The sequence below is a fragment of the Gopherus evgoodei genome, chromosome 6 (assembly GCF_007399415.2).
Source record: "Gopherus evgoodei ecotype Sinaloan lineage chromosome 6, rGopEvg1_v1.p, whole genome shotgun sequence".
NCBI lineage: Eukaryota > Metazoa > Chordata > Testudines > Testudinidae > Gopherus > Gopherus evgoodei.
The window spans coordinates 127,015,964-127,036,408 of record NC_044327.1 but is presented as its reverse complement, the minus strand read 5'-3'; the positions used below and the strand labels follow the sequence as shown (position 1 = coordinate 127,036,408).

General features: G+C 51.1%; 2 non-coding genes across 2 annotated transcripts; both read left to right on the top strand.

The window, feature by feature from the left end:
* Positions 1-660: 660 nt before the first annotated feature.
* On the top strand, positions 661-732 carry TRNAP-CGG. The gene has a single exon. It is a non-coding gene; the product is annotated as a tRNA-Pro (tRNA).
* Positions 733-2,398: 1,666 nt separating this feature from the next.
* On the top strand, positions 2,399-2,470 carry TRNAP-UGG. Its single transcript has one exon. It is a non-coding gene; the product is annotated as a tRNA-Pro (tRNA).
* The last annotated feature ends 17,975 nt before the right edge of the window (positions 2,471-20,445 follow it).

The window sequence follows — 20,445 nt, the reverse complement described above, 5'->3', positions numbered from 1 at the left end:
CATCCTCCACCCATTGGAGCCAATGGGTTGACCTGGTGGCCCAAATGCTTTCCTGACGCCATGTCCCCGCAAATGACGCCCAACGGGGGTTCCTACTCCCCGGACCAAGCCACGCAGGGAGTTCTTAACAGTCCAGATGGAGCACAGGCTGGGGAGCTTTTCCACTGGGCACCCCAAGGAAGGGGAGAGGCTTACGTGGGGGCCTACGCAGATGGAGGAGCTCCACAGCTCCCCGCAGGCCAGACGCCCACTCGGCAGACCCACACGCTCCCGCCCCCCAAGACAAGAACCGCCCGCCCGCGACAGACACAAAAGCGCATGCAGACCTGACGCTGCCTGCACCCTATCTGCCCAATTCGCAGGGCTAGCCCCCCAAGTGGAGAATGGAGCAGCCAGTTCATACGCAAAGGAGGACTCTTGCGACTTTCTGACTCTTTTCTTCTACCCACTCTTCTCCTCATTGGCGTGGCCTCAAGGGATCCCTCCCCGGGAGCCCAAGACGCGGGTGCTGCATTCTACCTACCGCTCCCCGACGCCACACGCACAGACACCCTTGCCTGGGCTATCGTGGCACTGGAGGAGTGCCGTTTAGAAGTGGTGAACAGTTACAGGAAGGTTGGTTTGGGGCCTAACCTGCTGAGGCCGGACCCCAACCAAGGTGGCTTGTTGGTCTAGGCGTATGATTCTCGCTTCGGGTGCGAGAGGTCCCGGGTTCAAATCCCAGACAAGCCCGCTCTCCATCTCTCAGGGTGTGTTTCCTGACTTACTTTCGCCTTGCCAGGCTCCTTTTTGGAAACTCCTGGGGAAACGCTGCTTTCCTTAGACTTACGAAAGGATTAGCGGGACTGGGACCTGAGTCTGCTCTTGGGCGCCAGAGAGCCCGGCTCCAAATTTCATCCAAGCCCTGGCCAAGCCTGTCTTTGCAGCGGAGCAGGGAGGGCTTTTTCGTCCTCTTCCTCTCCAGCATCCCGGAGAGGGAGGGCTGCCTTAGGGTCTGCATTTGGTTCCTTGGTCCAGGGGAACGGTTCTCACTGACGGCGGCAGAGAGCGAGGAGGAGACCTTGGAAAGGTGAAGGTGAAGTCAGGCAGAGTCCTTTTTTTCATTCGAGGGCTAACTCTGCCAGTTCTTGGGGGGCTTGGGTTGCTTTCCATTGGTGTGGTTGCGAAAAAGCTGGGCAATGATGATCGCTACGGCTTCAAAGAAACGGTTTGTGGACTTTGGCGAGTCCAAGTGTGGCTTCGGGTGCGAGAGGCCCCAGGGTCAGCTCCCGGACCAGCCCTCGCCAAAGGGTCTGTTGGCCACTGTCCCTTTCTTTTCTTCCCCAACTTTGGCCTGGGTTTTTCTCCCCAATCCTGTGGCGTGAGAGTGGCATTAGGGTGTAAATTTGGTTTGCTGCTCCAGGGGTGTGACAGAGCCAGCGTGGAGATGAGCTTGGAAAGCTGAAGAGGGGCGCGGTCCTTTTCAACTTGATGCCTACAGCGGCCTGTTGTTTCTCCCAAACTTCGGGGGCGTGCCGAGCCCCTCCTTGGCCAGAGGGGCTTTTTGGCCTAGAGTTAGGATTCTCACTTAGGGGCCAGCAATGCCACACGAGCCCTCGCCATGGTTTCTTTGCTGCTCTACGGGGAACTCGGGGGCTCCTCTTTCCCTGGGGGTGCTTTTCCTGCTCTTCTTTCCATTTGCTTAGTCTGACGGCACGGGTCCGCGCACCGCTCCTCCTTGTGGCTCCTCTGGGGAATAGGCCAACTCAGGCTGACGCCCCAACCGGCGGGAACACCCTGTCAGTTACTCCGCTAGAGCCCCTCTCTCGCTCGCTCTCAGGAGCTGCCGCTCTCCTCTTTGGCACTCAGCCCTCCGGCTAGGGCACACGGCGTTTCCCCCCTTCCAGGGTACAGGGCTTCCATTCTCTCTCACTACCACGGTGAGCCCGCTACCGTCGTGCCCCTCAGTGCCCTGTGCCTGGTCTAGGCCATGCCCTCGGTGGCTGGTAGGGGAACTCGGACGGGCCCTCTTCTGCGGGATCCAGTCCAGGGACCCTACGCCTAGCAGTTTCTCCTCCTTGCCTGGACTGCTTCCGAAAAGCCCTGGCTTCCCTCCTGGCTCTGGGTGGACCAGCTCCAAATCCTCCCAGGGAGTGAGTGCCCTGTCCCAGCAGCAGCCTCTCTCTCTTGCCAGCTTCCTGGCTTTGGAGGCCCTGCCTCTTCCGGCCTAGCTGAGTCCGCTTGCGCTCCATCTCTGCCCCCTGGCTCTTCCTCCAGGTGCAGCCCGTGGCCTTGATAGGCCTAGCTGGCCACCTGAACGCCTTCCAGTCCTGTTGGGGGTGGGTGAAACCTCATCAGTAGAGGGAGTGTGTCCTTTCGTTCATTCGCAGGCACCAGGGGGCCATGATTAGCAGGCAGTGGCTTGTTGGTCTAGGAGCATGATTCTTGCTTTGGGAGCAAGAGGTCCCGGGTTCAATTCCCGGACAAGCCCTGGCGTGAGGTCTCGTTGCTGGCCAGGTATGCCCCCTTCCTTCTTTGTTTTCTCGGACAGCCTGTCGAGCCACAGCTGCCTTAGCGTCTCAACGAAGTGCCGGGTTGCCCCGGTGGCCGACAGAGCCTGGGGGCTAAGGGCTGCAGAGGGCGAGCCCGAGCCCGAGTGGCCGCTTCCCCCTCTGGTGGAAGGAGAATCTTGAGCACGTGGCGCAAGGGCCACTCAGGTCGGCGAGCAGGCTGGCCGGCGGTCTCGGCCGCTGCCGGGAGAACCGGCTCGAGTCGGCGGCATCCTCCACCCATTGGAGCCAATGGGTTGACCTGGTGGCCCAAATGCTTTCCTGACGCCATGTCCCCGCAAATGACGCCCAACGGGGGTTCCTACTCCCCGGACCAAGCCACACAGGGAGTTCTTAACAGTCCAGATGGAGCACAGGCTGGGGAGCTTTTCCACTGGGCACCCCAAGGAAGGGGAGAGGCTTACGTGGGGGCCTACGCAGATGGAGGAGCTCCACAGCTCCCCGCAGGCCAGACGCCCACTCGGCAGACCCACACGCTCCCGCCCCCCAAGACAAGAACCGCCCGCCCGCGACAGACACAAAAGCGCATGCAGACCTGACGCTGCCTGCACCCTATCCGCCCAATTCGCAGGGCTAGCCCCCCAAGTGGGGAATGGAGCAGCCAGTTCATACGCAAAGGAGGACTCTTGCGACTTTCTGACTCTTTTTTTCTACCCACTCTTCTCCTCATTGGAGGGATCCTCAAGGGATCCCTCCCCGGGAGCCCAAGACGCGGCTGCTGCATTCTACCTACCGCTCCCCGACGCCACACGCACAGACACCCTTGCCTGGGCTATCGTGGCACTGGAGGAGTGCCGTTTAGAAGTGGTGAACAGTTACTGGAAGGTTGGTTTGGGGCCTAACCTGCTGAGGCTGGACCCCAACCAAGGTGGCTTGTTGGTCTAGGCGTATGATTCTCGCTTTGGGTGTGAGAGATCCCGGTTTCAAATCCCAGACAAGCCTGCTCTCCATCTCTCAGGGTGTGTTTCCTGACTTACTTTTGCCTTGCCAGGCTCCTTTTTGGAAACTCCTGGGGAAACGCTGCTTTCCTTAGACTTACGAAAGGATTAGCTGGACTGGGACCTGAGTCTGCTCTTGGGCGCCAGAGAGCCCGGCTCCAAATTTCATCCAAGCCCTGGCCAAGCCTGTCTTTGCAGCGGAGCAGGGAGGGCTTTTTCGTCCTCTTCCTCTCCAGCATCCCGGAGAGGGAGGGCTGCCTTAGGGTCTGCATTTGGTTCCTTGGTCCAGGGGAACGGTTCTCACTGACGGCGGCAGAGAGCGAGGAGGAGACCTTGGAAAGGTGAAGGTGAAGTCAGGAAGAGTCCTTTTTTTCATTCGAGGGCTAACTCTGCCAGTTCTTGGGGGGCTTGGGTTGCTTTCCATTGGTGTGGTTGCGAAAAAGCTGGGCAATGATGATCGCTACGGCTTCAAAGAAACGGTTTGTGGACTTTGGCGAGTCCAAGTGTGGCTTCGGGTGCGAGAGGCCCCAGGGTCAGCTCCCAGACCAGCCCTCGCCAAAGGGTCTGTTGGCCACTGTCCCTTTCTTTTCTTCCCCAACTTTGGCCTGGGTTTTTCTCCCCAATCCTGTGGCGTGAGAGTGGCATTAGGGTGTAAATTTGGTTTGCTGCTCCAGGGGTGTGACAGAGCCAGCGTGGAGATGAGCTTGGAAAGCTGAAGAGGGGCGCGGTCCTTTTCAACTTGATGCCTACAGCGGCCTGTTGTTTCTCCCAAACTTCGGGGGCGTGCCGAGCCCCTCCTTGGCCAGAGGGGCTTTTTGGCCTAGAGTTAGGATTCTCGCTTAGGGGCCAGCAATGCCACACGAGCCCTCGCCATGGTTTCTTTGCTGCTCTACGGGGAACTCGGGGGCTCCTCTTTCCCTGGGGGTGCTTTTCCTGCTCTTCTTTCCATTTGCTTAGTCTGACGGCACGGGTCCGCGCACCGCTCCTCCTTGTGGCTCCTCTGGGGAATAGGCCGACTCAGGCTGACGCCCCAACCGGCGGGAACACCCTGTCAGTTACTCCGCTAGAGCCCCTCTCTCGCTCCCTCTCAGAATCTGCCGCTCTCCTCTTTGGCACTCAGCCCTCCGGCTAGGGCACGCGGCGTTTCCCTCCTTCCAGCGTACAGGGCTTCCATTCTCTCTCACTACCACGGTGAGCCTGCTACCATCGTGCCCCTTAGTGCCCTGTGCCTGGTCTAGGCCATGCCCTCGGTGGCTGGTAGGGGAACTCGGACGGGCCCTCTTCTGCGGGATCCAGTCCAGGGACCCTACACCTAGCAGTTTCTCCTCCTTGCCTGGACAGCTTCCGGAAAGCCCTGGCTTTCCTCCTGGCTCTGGGTGGGCCAGCTCCAAATCCTTCCATGGAGTGAGTGCCCTGTCCCAGCAGCAGTCTCTCTCTCTCTTGCCAGGTTCCTGGCTTTAGAGGCCCTGCCTCTTCTGGCCCGCTGATTCTCCTTGTGTGATGTTATTGGTATAAACTGGGACCATATAGAACATGGTTGCAACCAAGGTCCTCTGGTGACACCAAATGTTTTGTTAAGGTGGTCATATAAGATGTCTAAGACCAGGTTATGGATTGCTGGTTATAATTATGGTGTCTATATGTCTGTGTCATTTAGTAGTTGAAGTTATGAGTATTGGATATATACTGCCTGTATTTCAAATTTTTGCTGTGCTTCTGGATGACATCCCAGACTAGTTGGTGTTAGCTCTCCCTCGCCTTCTTGATGGTCCATTTTGGACCATCAGCTACACAACTGACCCATTGAGAGAAGGCAGATATGCCTTCTCACTCAGCAGGGTGTGCAGGGACTTGCCCATGTGAATCCAACTCCATTTTGCTGTAATTTTCCACAGTAAGAACAAAGAAGTGTTCTTACACCAGGAAGAACCTATATTAAGCTGATGCCTCATCTCCATCTTGTCTTCAATCTTGCTTCTTACCTCTGGAGGGACTTTGCTACAAGCTGAAGCTCGGACAAAGGAATGATGGCCCATCCATGCTGTGGATGTACTCCAGAGACTTGATTTGAACCTGCATTTTACTCCAAGCCTGAATAAAGATATTTGCCATTACTGTATGGAGTTGATTCCATTTAACCAATTCTAGCTCCCATCTATATCTTTTTCCCTTTATGAATAAGCCTTTAGATTTTAGATTCTAAAGGATTGATAACAACGTGATTTGTGGGTAAGATCTGATGTGTATATTGAGCTGGGTCTGGGGCTTGGTCCTTTCAGATCGAGAGAAACTTTTTCTTTCATTGAGGTATTGGTTTTCATAACCATTCTTCCCCAGGATTTGTGGGACTGGTGGTGATACTGGCAGACTGGAGTGTCTAAGGAAGTTGCTTGTGTGACTTGTAGTTGGCCAGTAGGGTGAATCCAAAGTCATTTTTTTTTCTGGCTGGTTTGGTTTGCCTTAAGGCCACGTCCACACTGCAGACTAAAATCGAAATTAGTAAAATCGATTTTATAAAACAGGGTTTATAAAATCGATTTTACGCGTCCACACTAGGGCACATTACGTCGGTGGGGTGTGTCCATGGTCCCAGGCGTCCATCGATTTCCGGAGCGTTGCACTGTGGGTACCTATCCCATAGTTCCTGCAGTGTTCCCTGACCCTTGGAATGATGGGTTACTACCCCAGTGCCTGATGGGGCAAAAATCACTGTCGTGGGTGGTTCTGGGTACAGCCTGACCCCCTCCCTTCCTGAAAGCAACAGACAGCCATTTCGCACGTTTTTTACTGGGTGAAGTGAGCAAACACTATTTTACAGCAAGCATGGACCCTGGTCTGATCAGTACCTTGATCGTGGACGTTGTAAACAGTTCACGCATTCTCGTGCTGTCTATGCTGAACCATGAACTGCAAACGCAGGAGAGGAGGCTGCAGCTGCGGCAGCGCAGCGACGAGGGTGAGGAGGACCTGGAGACTGATTTCTCCGAAACCGCGGGCCCCCTCGCTTTGGAGCTCCTGATGGTATTGGGGGAGGTTCTACCCATTGCTCGCCGATTTTGGGCCCGGGAAACAAGCACAGACTGGTGGGACCGCATAGTTTTGCAGGTGTGGGACGATTCGCAGTGGCTGCGGAACTTTCGCATGCGTAAGAGCACTTTCTTTGAACTTTGTGACTTGCTTTCCCCTGTCCTGAAACGCCATAATACCAGGATGAGAGCAGCCCTCACAGTGGAGAAGCGAGTGGCACTAGCCCTCTGGAAGCTTACAACGCCAGACAGCAACCGATCAGTCGGGAATCAATTTGGAGTGGGAAAATCTACTGTGGGGGCTGCTGTGTTGCAAGTAGCCAAAGCAATCATTAAGCTGCTGCTACGAAAGGTTGTGACTCTGGGAAACGTGCAGGTCATAGTGGATGACTTTGCTGCAATGGGATTCCCTAACTGTGTGGGGGGGCATAGATGGAACCCATATCCCTATCTTGGCACCGGAGCACCAGGGAACCCACTACATAAACCGCAAGGGGTACTTTTCAATGGTGCTGCAAGCACTGGTGGATCACAAGGGACGTTTCACCAACATCCACATGGGATGGCCAGGAAGGGTTCATGACGCTCGTGTCTTCAGAAGCACTACTCTGTTTAAACGGCTGCAGCAAGGGACTTACTTCCCAGACCAGAAAATTACAGTTGGGGGTGTTGAAATGCCTGTAGTTATCCTGGGGGACCCAGCCTACCCCTTGATGCCATGGCTCATGAAGCCATACACAGGCAGCCTGGACAGTGGTCAAGAGCTGTTCAACAACAGGCTGAGCAAGTGCAGAATGGTGGTAGAATGTGCATTTGGGCGTCTCAAAGGTCACTGGAGAACTTTACTTACCCGCTCAGACCTCAGCCAAACCAATGTCCCCTTTGTTATTGCTGCTTGCTGTGTGCTCCACAATCTGTGAGAGTCAGGGGGAAACCTTTATGGTGGGGTGGGAGGCTGAGGCAAATCACCTGGCCGCTGATTACGCGCAGCCAGACACCAGGGCGATTAGAAGATCACACCAGGAAGCGGTGCGCATCAGAGAAGCCTTGAAAACGAGTTTCATCATGGGCCAGGGTACGGTGTGAATGCTGTGTTTCTTTCCTCTTCATGAACCTCTCCCCTGTATTGACTCCTGCTGCAAGCAACCTACCCTCCACCCTTCCAGAACTGCTTGCTTATGGAAATAAAGTTACTATCTTTTAAAAACCTTGTATTCTTTATTAAAAGTCAGTCCCTGTAAGCAACCCACCCTCCGTCTTGCTTTAAAAATCATGTAATTAAAAATAGATTACAGAGAAATAACACGGTACACCGGTAGTGGTTTTGGAGGAGGATGGGAGGGAAGAAAAAGGCCATTAAGGAAGCCTTGAAAACGAGTTTCATCATGGGCCAGGGTACAGTGTGAATGCTGTGTTTCTTTCCCCTTCATGAACCTCCCCCCCTGTATTGACTCCTGCTGCAAGAAACCTACCCTCCACCCTTCCCTAACAGCTTGCTTATGGAAATAAAGTTATTCCCTGTAACCAACCCACCCTCCCACTTTCTTTGAATAGCATGTCATTATAAGAAGAGTAAGAGAAATAAAAAGGTACCCCGGGAGTGGTTTGGGAGGAGTATAGGAGGGAAGAAAAAGGCCATTAAGGACATTTCAATATAATGACAGCCTTTTGGTTGGACTGTCCACGGGGCTGGAGTGGGCAGGTGCAGAAAGCCTTCCCCCACGCGTTCTTACACATCTGGGTGTGGAAGATATGGGACATGGTGAGTACTGAGGGAGGTTAAATATGGGCTGGAGTGGCACTCTGTGACCCCGCAGCTCTTACAACAGACTTCGGAGGATGTCAGTTTGATCACGCAGCAGCTCCAGCGCTGCATCCCGCCACCGCTGATCTTCCTGCCTACACCTCTGATCTTCCTGCCGCCACATCTCATCTCGAGCGTCCCTCCTGTCCTCACGTTGGTCCCTCCTATCCTCACGTTGGTCCCTCCTGTCCTCACGTTCACTGGCATCTTTCCTGTACTTTGCTATCACGTCTTTCCACTCCCCCAGATGAGCTCTTTCACTACGGGTTACTGCCATGATTTCTGTGAACATCTCATCCCGTGTCCTCTTCTTCCTGATCCTCCTTATCTGACCTATCCTTCGGACTGGAGTAGGGAGGCTTGAAAAATGTGCAGCTGCATGAGTGGGGGAAAAGAGTGATAGAAGGATCATAAGAGATACATTTCACAGAACAATGGTTATGCTCTTTCACAGTGAACTACACTATTCACCGTACGTAGCACATGTCACTTCACTACAAGGTTGCCTTTGGATTCTTTTAGTATTTAGTGCTTGCAGCTGTGGTGTAACAGATCAACACAGACGCAGGTCCAGGGATTACAAATCAGCTTGCAGGCGGACATGGTAAGGCATACATCTAATGGCACTTAACCGTACAACCTCCACCTTTGCCCCCACCCCTGGCTATTAGCAGGTAAAATTCATGCTGTGCAGCCAAACTGCTAAAAAGCACATCTTTTGCTTTTTTTCTTATGCCATCAGAAAGGTTAAGCACTAGAGGAAATTGTGAATTGTTTTGCCCCCCACTCTGCATGTCTGCTGTAATGGCAGGTCACTGAAACCTTACCCCCGCCCCCTTTCCCCCCCCCTCCCTTGGCAATTAGCAGCGAAAATTCCTGCTGCCCAAATGCTAAAAAGGTCAGCACCATTAGAGACGCCTCCCCGTAGGAATGGGCAGCTTTTTCCCTTCCCCCCGCATGGCTAACTGCAAGGGAAGGATTTCTTTTAAGCTGCAGGAAAGCATCACGGTAGGAATGGTCATCTCTGTCCCCTTAATAAAATACATTAATTTTTACCAGGTGACCATGAACGATATCACTCTCCTGAGGATTACAGACAGAGAAAAAGAAATTATGCTTCTTGAATGCCAGCAATCCCCGGGACCATACGCAGCTAGGCTTTGTCATGCAATGATACCCGATTACGTGCTCCAGGCATGGCGTGGTAAAGTTTCGTACCATGGTGGATGGAATAAGGCTGCCCTGCCCAGAAACCTTCTGAAAAGGCTTTTGGAGTACCTACAGGAGTGCTTCATAGAGATGTCCCTGGAGGATTTCCGCTCCATCCCCAGACATGTTAACAGACTTTTCCAGTAACTTTAATGCCAGCTAATGCATGCAAGCCCTCATGGCAAATCAATCATTAAAAAACGCTTGCTTTTAAACTATGTTTTATATTTACAAAGGTACACTCACCAGAGGTCGCTTCCATGACTTCATTGTCTGGGCTAGTGGCTTGGGAGGACTGGCAGGGTAATTCTGTCTGGGTGAGAAAAAGCTCCTGGCTGTTGGGGAGAATGGAGTGCTGTGTGCTCTCTGCAATCTCGTCCTCCTCTTCCTCCTCCTCCTCTTCACCCTCCACAGAATCCTCAGCAATGGCTGAGATTGCTACCCCCACCTCTGAATCCACAGACAAGGGGGGGCTTGTCGTGGCGCTGCCCCCTAAAATTGCATGCAGCTTCGCGTAGAAGCGGCATGTTTCTGGCTCAGATCCGGATCTGCCATTTGCTGCTTTGGCTTTCTGGTACGCTTGTCTGAGCTCCTTCACTTTAACTCTGCACTGCACCGAGTCCCTGCTATGGCCTCTCTGCCTCATGGCATTAGAAATTTTTTCAAAAGTTTTTTCATTTCATCTACTGGAACGCAGTTCTGATAGCACAGAATCTTCTCCCCATACTGCGATCAGATCCAATAACTCCTGTGTGTTCCACGCTGGAGCTCTTTCCCTATTCTCAGGAGACTGCATTGTTACCTGTGCTGCTGAGAGCTCTACGCTGGCCAAACAGGAAATGCAATTCAAAAGTTCCCGGGGCTTTTCCTGTATACTTGGCCAGTGCAGTAGAGTTCCTTTACCTGTCCAGAGCGGCCACTGGTGAACTGTGGGATACCTCCCGGAGGCCATTAACTTCGATTTCCGTCCACACTAACCCTAAATTGATTTAGTAATATCGATTTTAGGGTTACTCCTTTTGTTTAGCTGGAGTACAGAAATCGATTTTAAGACCCCTTAAAATCGATTTTAAGTGCCTTGTAGTGTGGACGGGTACAGCGTTAAATTGATTTAACGCTGTTTAAATCGATTTAACGCTGTAGTGTGGACCAGGCCAAGGTGGAAAAACCCCAGCCTAGGGCTCTAACTGCCCTCTTTGAGCTATTGATCCTGACTTGTCACTCTCAGTTGGGGCTTGCCAGAACAGCATTGTCACAGTGGCGTAGTCGTGCTTGGATCCACAGAACCAGATCAATCAAGCTCTGGGTCAGAACCCCACATTATCCAAATTTGAATTTTGGTATTGAGAGTTTGATTGGTTAAAGATCAGTTGCAATGGATGAGCAAAGAGCACCTGAGAGTCTTGACAAAAAAGCCCTGTAAGATTTGTGTTCAGAAAACGGGAAAAGCTTTAGAAAGAAAGCTACAAGTCAAGAACGTAGAGATCTGATAATGGCCAGTGATCAGGAGGCAGGAGTATAGTCCTTACTTGATGCTACAGAAACTGCAGAAGCAATTGAAATGCAAAAGACAGCAAATAAACTGCAAGTCCTGATGGACAGGCTGCAGTTTGAATATGAGCAAAAACTGGCAGAAATTAGTATGAGAGAGAAACAAGCCTTGGTCCAACTGGAGAAAGAGGCTGCTGAGAGAAAGAAAGAAGCTGCTAAGAGAGAAGAAAAAGCTCGTAAGGAACATCTGGAGCTTCCAGCTGCTGAGGAAAAAGCTTGACAGAGGCAACAGGAGCTGGAACAGGAGACTCACAAGATGCAACAAGAAACTGCCAGACTTCAGCTCCAAGTCAAAAAAGCAAGGGAAGAACAGCAGAAATTGTATCCTCTTGAAAATCCAGTTTATAGCTGTGTATGTGGTATTACTCTGGGCTGTTTTCTGTGTTTAACCAGTTTTGATATAGCTGGGGAGAGGGGGAGTCTAACCTGGTGGGGAATAGCTGTTTGTCTGTGCAAGAAAGCAGTGTGTCTGTGAATGGAGTTTCTAAATGTCTGTCTAATGTCTCAGAAGTGAATCTGGAGTTAGATCAAGAGCAGAAAATTCTCATTGGTGAGGAAAATGTTTCTCAGGAGCAAATTAAAGTAAATGGTCAGGTGGAAGCCATAACTGAGGAAGGAGAGGGTAGATTTGTGATGGGTAATGGATTGGTGGCTAGTGCAGCTTGTAAAAGTGAACCTGAAATGGGTAACTGTGATTTGCTGGAAGTAGCTCAGTGTAATGAAAAAAGCAGCAGCTTATCTGTGGGGAGTGGCAATGTGCCTGGTAGGGAACGTTTGGAGGAGCCTAGGAAGCCTTGTAAGCTGATGGCTTTATCTGGTCAGCAGTTTGGGAAGGCAGAAATAGTGGAAAATGAGTGTCCCTATCCCTTACCTGTTTCCTGTGTGGAGAAATGTGACAGTGAAGGAAATGTGCCTGTGTCTGTCAGGGGTATTGACTTGCCTATGGAGGAAGCTACCTCTGTCTCCAAGCAGTTGTCTGTAAACAGCCCGGTTTGCTGGGACAAGGGAAAGCAAATCCCAAGCTGTGTGTCTGGTGAAGGAGAATGTGTCTCCGGCTCTTCTGTGTCTGTGGAGCAGACAGAAGGTGCCTTTCAGCCTGTGATGGTTGAGGGTGATTCAGTTGTCTCGGAGTTGGTTGTAAATACAGCTAAAACCCAGAAAGGGAATGGTCCTAAGTTTGTGTCTGCTGGGGAGAATGGCACTGTAACTAGAGTGCATCCAGTTACTGTCTTAGCAATATCTCACAGATCAGACAATTCTGGTGCTTGTAGTTTGCCAGTTGCTAATGTGTGGTTGAAAAAGGTGTAGCAACTCTGTCTAATCAGGGTGATAACCTAGCCAGGGCACAAGGAGAGCAAAAAGGTGATTTAATTGTGTTACCTATGGACATTTTGACAACTTGTAGCAAGAAGGAAAAGATTCCTGTACTTGTTCATGGCCAAAGGAAAGAGTATGCTTCTAACCTGTTATCTAGAAAGTCTATAAGTTTGCCTGAAAAGGAATTGTGTAGGAATCTGCCTGATGGGCCAGAGGTGATTCTGGATGTAAGTGAGACCCAGAAAGAGTCTGTGGGGGCTCAGGAAAGTGTTCCTTTAGAGCAAGCCCTAGGTGAAGCAGGGAAGGGCAGAATTTCTGAGAGGGGTGAATTGCTGCTTAGAGAAGCTCATAGGGAAAGGAATCCTCATGGTAACCTATGGAAGCAGTTTACTGCAACTCAAAAGTGTGAAAATGATTTAATCAAGAAAGTTTCAGTTCCTAACAGCCAGAAATTTTCTGTTGGGAAAGGATCTATTGACTTTCCTTTTAAAAAATCTGATGTGGGTAACTTTAAGAAGGTCTCAGATGGAATAAAAGCTGTTAAGAAAGTTGAGCAGCCCTATAACCGCATGGCTGCGTGTGGCCAGCTTGTTGAGAAAACAATGGTGTTGGAACAGGTCTGTCTCCATGCTGATTATGTGAGTGAGCAGTCTGTGCTTCAGGCTCTAAAAATAGATTTGGTTACTGGTATTCCAGAGCAAAACAGTTTTATGGCCAGATGCTTGAGGATGCAGGGGACAGCAAGCAAACCCTCACCCTCAGACCCTTTGAATCTGTGTGGTATCTCTGTAAGACAGAGTCCAACATTTGAATTGGTAGCAGCTAAGAAGTTAAAATCTGGTGTTTGTGTTAAGGCAAATTACCTGGCTGGCAAGGAAAAGAAGGACTTGCTAATACCTGTTAGCACAGAGAGCCCACTCCATCATTCAGTGAATTTGGTTAAGCAAGAGAAATCAGGGTTTGATCCTGCAGGACAAGGAGAAAAGAGAAAATTGAATTTTGCAAAGGGAAGCCGCAGCTTAACCCTAAAATGCACAAACTCCAAAGGCATTAATCCAAGGGTGTGCCATGACAAACATGATTGTAGATGGACGGACACTTGCAATGAATTCGTTGTTATTGCTAATGGTGATTTTTGTGACTAATGTGTTGCTATTACCAAGAACTGTAAGAATGTACAATGTGCCCAATCTTTGAAGAAGTCCCTTGAACATGTTGAAAGCAATACATGAGAACACACTTTATGTTAAAAGACCTTGCTATACTAATGTTTCACAGTTAATGCCTGTAAACAGTACTGAAACTTTTCACAGGGGAAAAGACATTCCAGACCTGATGTGCAGTAGAAAAGAGAAAACTGAGGCACACTACCCTATGGCTTTCATGGCTAAGTGCCAGAACTCCTGGACTATGAAAAACATTAATATCTACATTGGTTTAATGTTAACTGGGTTCCAAACATTTGCCAGAGCGTGTATGGATAAAGCAGCTATGTTCTTTAGCTCTTGGCAAGATCACATGAAACATACAGGAACCATGCTGCAAAAGCTAACCAAGTTATACCTTAAGTTTGTAAAGAGATTTGATCATGTTATTAAACATGACTTTAATAAACCATTTCTGTTATACACTGGCATGGCCTCTAGCCCAACATAGCAGTAGTGAGACAGACCCAAGGATGGGGAGCTCCTGGGATGCAGTCAGTGATGTTTGTGTCATCCCTTCCTGCATCAATTTTGCATTGGGGGTGTGATGTTATTGATATAAACTGGGACCATATAGAACATGGTTTGCAACCAAGGTCCTGTAGTGGCACCAAATCTTATGTAAAGGAGGTCATATAAGGTGTCTAAGACCAGGTTATGGGTTGTTGGTTATAATTATGGTGTTTATATGTCTGTATCATTTAGTAGTTGAAGTTATGAATATTGGATGTATACTGCCTGTATTTCAAATTTGTGCTGTGCTTCTGTATGACATCCCAGACAAGCTGGTGTTAGCTCTGCCTAGCCTGCTTGATGGCCCATTAAGGACCATCAGCTACACAACTGACCCAATGAGAGGAGGCAGATATGTCTTGTCACTCAGCAGGGTGTGCAGGGACTTGCCCATGTGAATCCAACTCCATTTTGCTGTAATTTTCCACAGTAAGAACAAAGAAGTGTTCTTACACCAGGAAGAGCCTATATAAGGCTGATGCCTCATCTCCATCTTGTCTTCAATCCTGCTTCTTACCTCTGGAGGGACTTTGCTACAAGCTGAAGTTCAGACAAAGGAATGATGACCCATCCAAGCTGTGGATGTACTCCAGAGACTTGATTTGAACCTGCAGTTCACTCCATCTTGCTACAAGCCTGAATAAAGAAATTTGCCATTACTGTATGGAATTGATTCCATTTGACCAATTCTAGCTTCTATCTATATCTTTTTCCCTTTATGAACAAGCCTTTAGATTTTAGATTCTAAAGGATTGGCAACAGCATGATTTGTGGGTAAGATCTGATGTGTATATTGACCTGGGGCTTGGTCTTTTGGGATTGAGAGAACCTTTTTCTTTTATTGGGGTGTTGGTTTTCCTAACCATTCATCCCCAGGATGAGTGGGACTGGTGGTGATACTGGGAGACTGGAGTGTCTAAGCAAATTGCTTGTGTGACTTGTGGTTGGCCAGTAGGGTGAAATCGAAGTCATTTTTGTCTGGCTGGTTTGGTTTGCCTTAGAGGTGGAAAAACCCACGCCTAGGGCTGTACTAGCCGTGTTTAAGCAATGGGTCCTGAATTGGCACTCTCAGTTGGGTCCCGCCAAAACTGCAACGTCACAGCTTGCGCTCCATCTCTGTTCCCTGGCTCTTCCTGCAGGTGCAGCCCTTGGCGTTGATAGACCTAGCTGGCCACCCGAATGCCTTCCAGTCCTGTTGGGGGTGGGTGAAACCTCATCAGCACAGGGAGTGTGTCCTTTCACTCATTCACAGGCACCAGGGTGCCACAAATAACAGGCAGTGGCTTGTTGGTCTAAGAGCATGATTCTGGCCTTGGGAGCAAGAGGTCCCAGGTTCAATTTCCACACGAACCTTTGTGTAAGGTCTTGTTGCTGGCGAGATTTGCCTTCTCTACCTCTTTTCCTCCAACAGCCTGTCGAGCCACAGCTGCCTTAGTGTTTCAACGAAGTGCCGGGTTGCCCTGGTGGCCGACAGAGCCTGGGGGCTAAGGCCTGTAGAGGGCGAGCCGGAGTGGCCGCTTCCCCCGATGGTAGAAGGGGAATCTTGAGCACGTGGCGCAAGGGCCACTGGCGTGGGGAGGGCAGGCTGGCCAGCGGTCTTGGCCGCTGGTGGGAGAACCAGCCTGAGGTGGCCACAGAGGGACTCGGCAGCATCCTCCACCCATTGGAGCCAATGGGTTGACCTAGTGGCCCAAATGCTTTCCTGATGCCATGTCCGCGCAAATGACGCCCAACAGGGGTTCCTACTCCCCATCCCAAGCCATGCAGGGAGGCTTAACAGTCCAGATGGAGCACAGGCTGGGGAGCTTTTCCACTGGGCACCCCAAGGAAGGGGATTGGCTTAAGTGGGGGCCTACGCAGATGGAGGAGCTCCACAGCTCCCAGCAGGCCAGATGCCCACTCGGCAGACCCATACGCCCCTGCCCCGAAGACAAGAACCGAGCGCATGCTCAAACACAATAGACCACACAGACCTGCCACTATCCACACGCTATCCACCCAGCTATCAGGGCTAGCCCCCCAAGTGGAGAATGGAGCACCCAGCTCAGACGCAAAGGAGGACTCTTGCAACTTTCTGACTCTTTTCATCTACCCACTCTTCTCCTCATTGGCGTGGCCTCAGCGGATCCCTCCCCGGGAGCCCAAGACGCGGGCGCTGCATTCTACCTACCGCTGCCCGACGCCACACGCACAGACACCCTTGCCTGGGGTATCGTGGCACTGGAGGAGCACCATTTAGAAGTGGTGAACATTTACAGGAAGGTTGGTTTTTGGCCTAACTGGCTGAGATCAGACCCTAGTTAAAGTGGCTTGTTGGTCTAGGAGTATGATTCTCACTTTAGGTGCAAGAGTTCCTGGGTTCAAATCATGCATTAAGCCCTCCCTGAAGGCATGTTTCCTGTCCTTCCCTTTATGCTGTCAGGCTCTTTGGTGGCTGGATTTTGTAAACTCCTGTGAAAGGCTGCTCTCCTTAGAGTTCCAAAAGGATTAGTTGGACAGGAGCGTGAGTCTGCTTTTGGGTGTAAGAGATCACAGGTCTCAATTTCCTCCAAGCCCTTGCCAAGTCTGTGTTTGCAGCTGACCATTGAGGGGTTGGTTGGTTGTTTATGTTCCCCCCTCCCCTCCCCCGTTGCTCCCCAACATCCCGAGGAGTGAGGGCTGCATTAGGGTCTGAATTTGGTTCCTTGGTCCGGCTGAACGGTTCTCACTTCCGGCGTGAGAGAGCAAGGGGGAGACCTTGGAAAGGTGAAGTCAGGCACTCAGAGTCCTTTTTCATTCTAGGGCTAACTCTGCCTGTTCTTGTGGAGCTTGGTTTGGTTTGGTTGTAAAAATGATAAAAAATGATGTTCGCTATGGCTCTTCTCCAAAGAAATGGTTTGTTAACTCTTGCGAGTCCCAGTGTCGCTTCGGGTGCAAGATGCCTTGGGGTCAACTCCCAGACAAGCCCTCTCCAAAGGGTCTGTTTGCCACTGTCCCTTTCTTTTTTCCCCCAACTTTTGCCTGTGTTTTTCTCCCCAGTCCTGTGGCGTGAGAGTGGCATTAAGGTGTAAAGGTGGTTTGTTGCCCTAGGCGTGTGACATAGCCAGCATGGAGATGACCTTGGAAAGCTGAAGATAGGCGCGGTCCTTTTCAACTTTAGGCCTACAGCGGCCTTTATTTCTCCTCGACTTCCGAGGCGTGCCGAGCCCCTCCCTGGCAAGGAAGGCTTGTTGGTCTAGAGATAGGTTTCTCGCGTAGGGTGCGAGAAACCTCGGACAAGCCCTTGCCATGGTTTCTTTGCTGCTCTACTTTAAATTCGGGGGGGGGGGGGAAGGGTGGGCTGGGGGCTAGTCTTTCCCTGGGGGTGATTTTCCTGCTGTTCTTTCTATTTGGTTCGCGTGACGGCACGGGTCCACTCACCCCTGCTCCTTCCCTGGACTGCTTCCTAAAACTCCTGGCTTCCCTCCTGGCTCCGGGTGGACCAGCTCCAAATCCTCCCAGGGAGTGAGTGCCCTTTCCCAGCAGCAGCAGCAACCTCTGTCTGTTGCCAGCTTCCTGGCTTTAGAGGCCCTGCCCATTCTGGCCCAGCTGAGTCTGCTTGCTCTCCATCTCTGCCTCTTGGCTCTTCCTCCAGGTGCAGCCCGGGGTGTTGATAGGCCTAGCTGGCCACCGTAATGTCTTCCAGTCCTGGCGGGGGGGAGTGAAACCTCATCAGCACAGTGAGCATTTTTTTTGGTCACTCTGGGGCATGAGGGCATGTCCAGCACTGGGGCTGTGGCTTGTTGGTCTAGGAACATGATTCTTTTGTCGAGAGCAAGAGGTCCCAGGTTCAAATCCCAGACAAGCCCTTGCAGAAGGTCTCTTTAATAATGTATGCAGCCTGCATTTTACTCCAAGTGTCTGTCGAGCCACAGCTGCCTTGGCGTCTGATGGGAGTGCCGGGTTGCCTCATTGGCGGGCAGAACCTGGGAACTAGGGCTGCAGAGGGTGAGCCAGAGTGGCTGCCTCCCCCAGTGTGGGGAGGGTCATCTTGAGCACGTGGCGCAAGGGCAACTGGGGCAGTGTCCAGGGCCATGGGAGGCTGGGCAGCCGTCTCAGCCACTGGCCGGAGAACCGGCTTGAGGTGGGGGCACAGGGAGACAGCCACATCCTCCACCCATTGGACCCAATGGGTTGACCTGGTGGCCCAAATTCTTTCCTCACGCCTTGTCTCTGCAAATGACGCCTGCTGGGGCTTCATGCACCCTAGCACAAGCCATGCAGGGAGGCTTAACACTCCAGCTCTATACCACGCTGGGGAGGCTTTCGCATGGGAACCCCAACGAAGGGGAGAGGCTTAAGTGTGGTCCTACGCAGGAGGACGAACTTGCCCAGCTCCCCGCAGACCTCCACTGGGCACAGGCACATGCTACCACCCCGAAGAAAAGAACCTAGCGCACGCCTCAGACACAAAAGTGCACACAGAGCTAGGGGCTCCCGCACCCTATCCGGATAGCTCTCAGGGGCAGGACCCCGACTCGACAAGGGAGCACCCCGCTCAGACGGAAAGGGGGACTTTCTGGATCTTTTCTTCTACCCACTCTTCTCCTGACTGGCGTGGGCTCAACCTATCCCTCCCTGGGAGGCAAAGATGCAGGCACTCGATTCTACCTACCGGCGACCAACAGCGCACACACACACACACACAGACCATTGCCTAGGGCATCGTGGCACTGGAGGAGCACCAGTTAGAACTGGTGAAAATTTACAGGAAGGATGGGTTTTGGCCTAACCTTCTGAGGGCATACAACAACCCACATACCAAAAGGTGACTTGTTGGTCTAGAAATATTATTCTCATTTTGGGTGTGAAAGGTGCTGGGTTCAAATCCTAAACAAACCCTCCATGTGGGCATGTTTCCTGCCCTCCCTTTGCACTATCAGGCTCTTTCGTGGCTGGCTTTTGGAAACTTCTGTGAAAGGCTGCTTTCCTTAGAGTTCCAAAAGGATTAGATGGACAGGAGCGTGAGTCTGCTTTTGGGCGCAAGAGATCACGGATCTCAATTTCCTCCAAGTCCTTTCCAAGTCTGTGTCCAGCTGACTATTGCGGGGTTGGTTGGTTCTTTATGGTTTTTTTCCCCCTTCCTCTTGCTCCCTAACATCCCAAGGAGTGAGGGCTGCGTTAGGGTCTGAATTTGGTTCCTTGGTCCACACTCTGAACTCTGGGGTACAGATATGGTCACCTTAATGAAAGTCCATTAAGCTTATATTCTACCATTGGGTTAAAAATCTTCCCCAAAGCACAAATCCTTTCCTTGTCCTTGGATGGTATTGCCACCACCACCATCAAGTGACTTAAACAAAAATTCAGGGACGGGTCACTTGGAATTCCTATTCTCCCAAAATATCAACCCCCAAATCCCTTCACAACCTTTCCTGGGGAGGCTTTAGACTAATATACCAACCAACTGCATTTCATGTAAGTGCAGACTTCACCCTTTAGCTTTAGGACACTAAGAAAATTAGCTCCTTAAACGAAGAACATATTTCTAAAGAAAAATGTAAAAGTATAGCATCTTCAAAATCAGGATGGAAGGGTAATAAAAAGATTTAAAACACAGAGGACTCCCCTCTCCACTTAATATAATAGTTACAACAGGAATAAAACTAATCCTTAGCATATGGGAAATTCACAAATTACAGGTAAAGCGTTTCAGTACAACTGCCAAGGAGGGATTTTATAATACTTTTTTTCCTTTATTTTTTTAAGACAGACCCTAATGCAGCACACACTCTATGAGATGCTGAAGAGGAAAAGGAAAAAAAAAAAAAAGAAAACTCCGCAATGGTCAGCTACAAACACAGGGTTGGGAAGGGCTTGAATGAAATTTGCACTCACGATATCTTGCACTCAAAAGCCAACCCTTCCCCAGCCCCCCTCCAGTCGCCCTTGGGCCATGTGCTCAAAACGGTTCTTCCACCAGTTGGGGGAAAAAAGAAAGGGACAATGGCAAACAGACCCTTTGGTGAGAGCTTGCCCGGAAGGCATTCAAGTGGACAGGTAGGCCTATCAACTCCACGGGCTGCACCTATCTTGTGGGGTGACATGTGCCCACCCCATTTCTCCGGACACCTCTGGCACAGACACCCCAAAGTGAGGAGGCAGCGCTCCACTGACAGTGGCATTCATAGTTATCCCCTTCTCTTCCCTCTATCCCCACCCCCATCCCCTTTCCTCTCCAGCCTGCACCCCTCCCTCCTGCATCATTCCCCCATCTCCAGCTCATCTCTCTTCCTTCCCCACTAGCTCACCCTGCCCCCACATAGGCACTCGCCATTGTAAAGAAACAGGACCCAACACACATAGATTCGGACT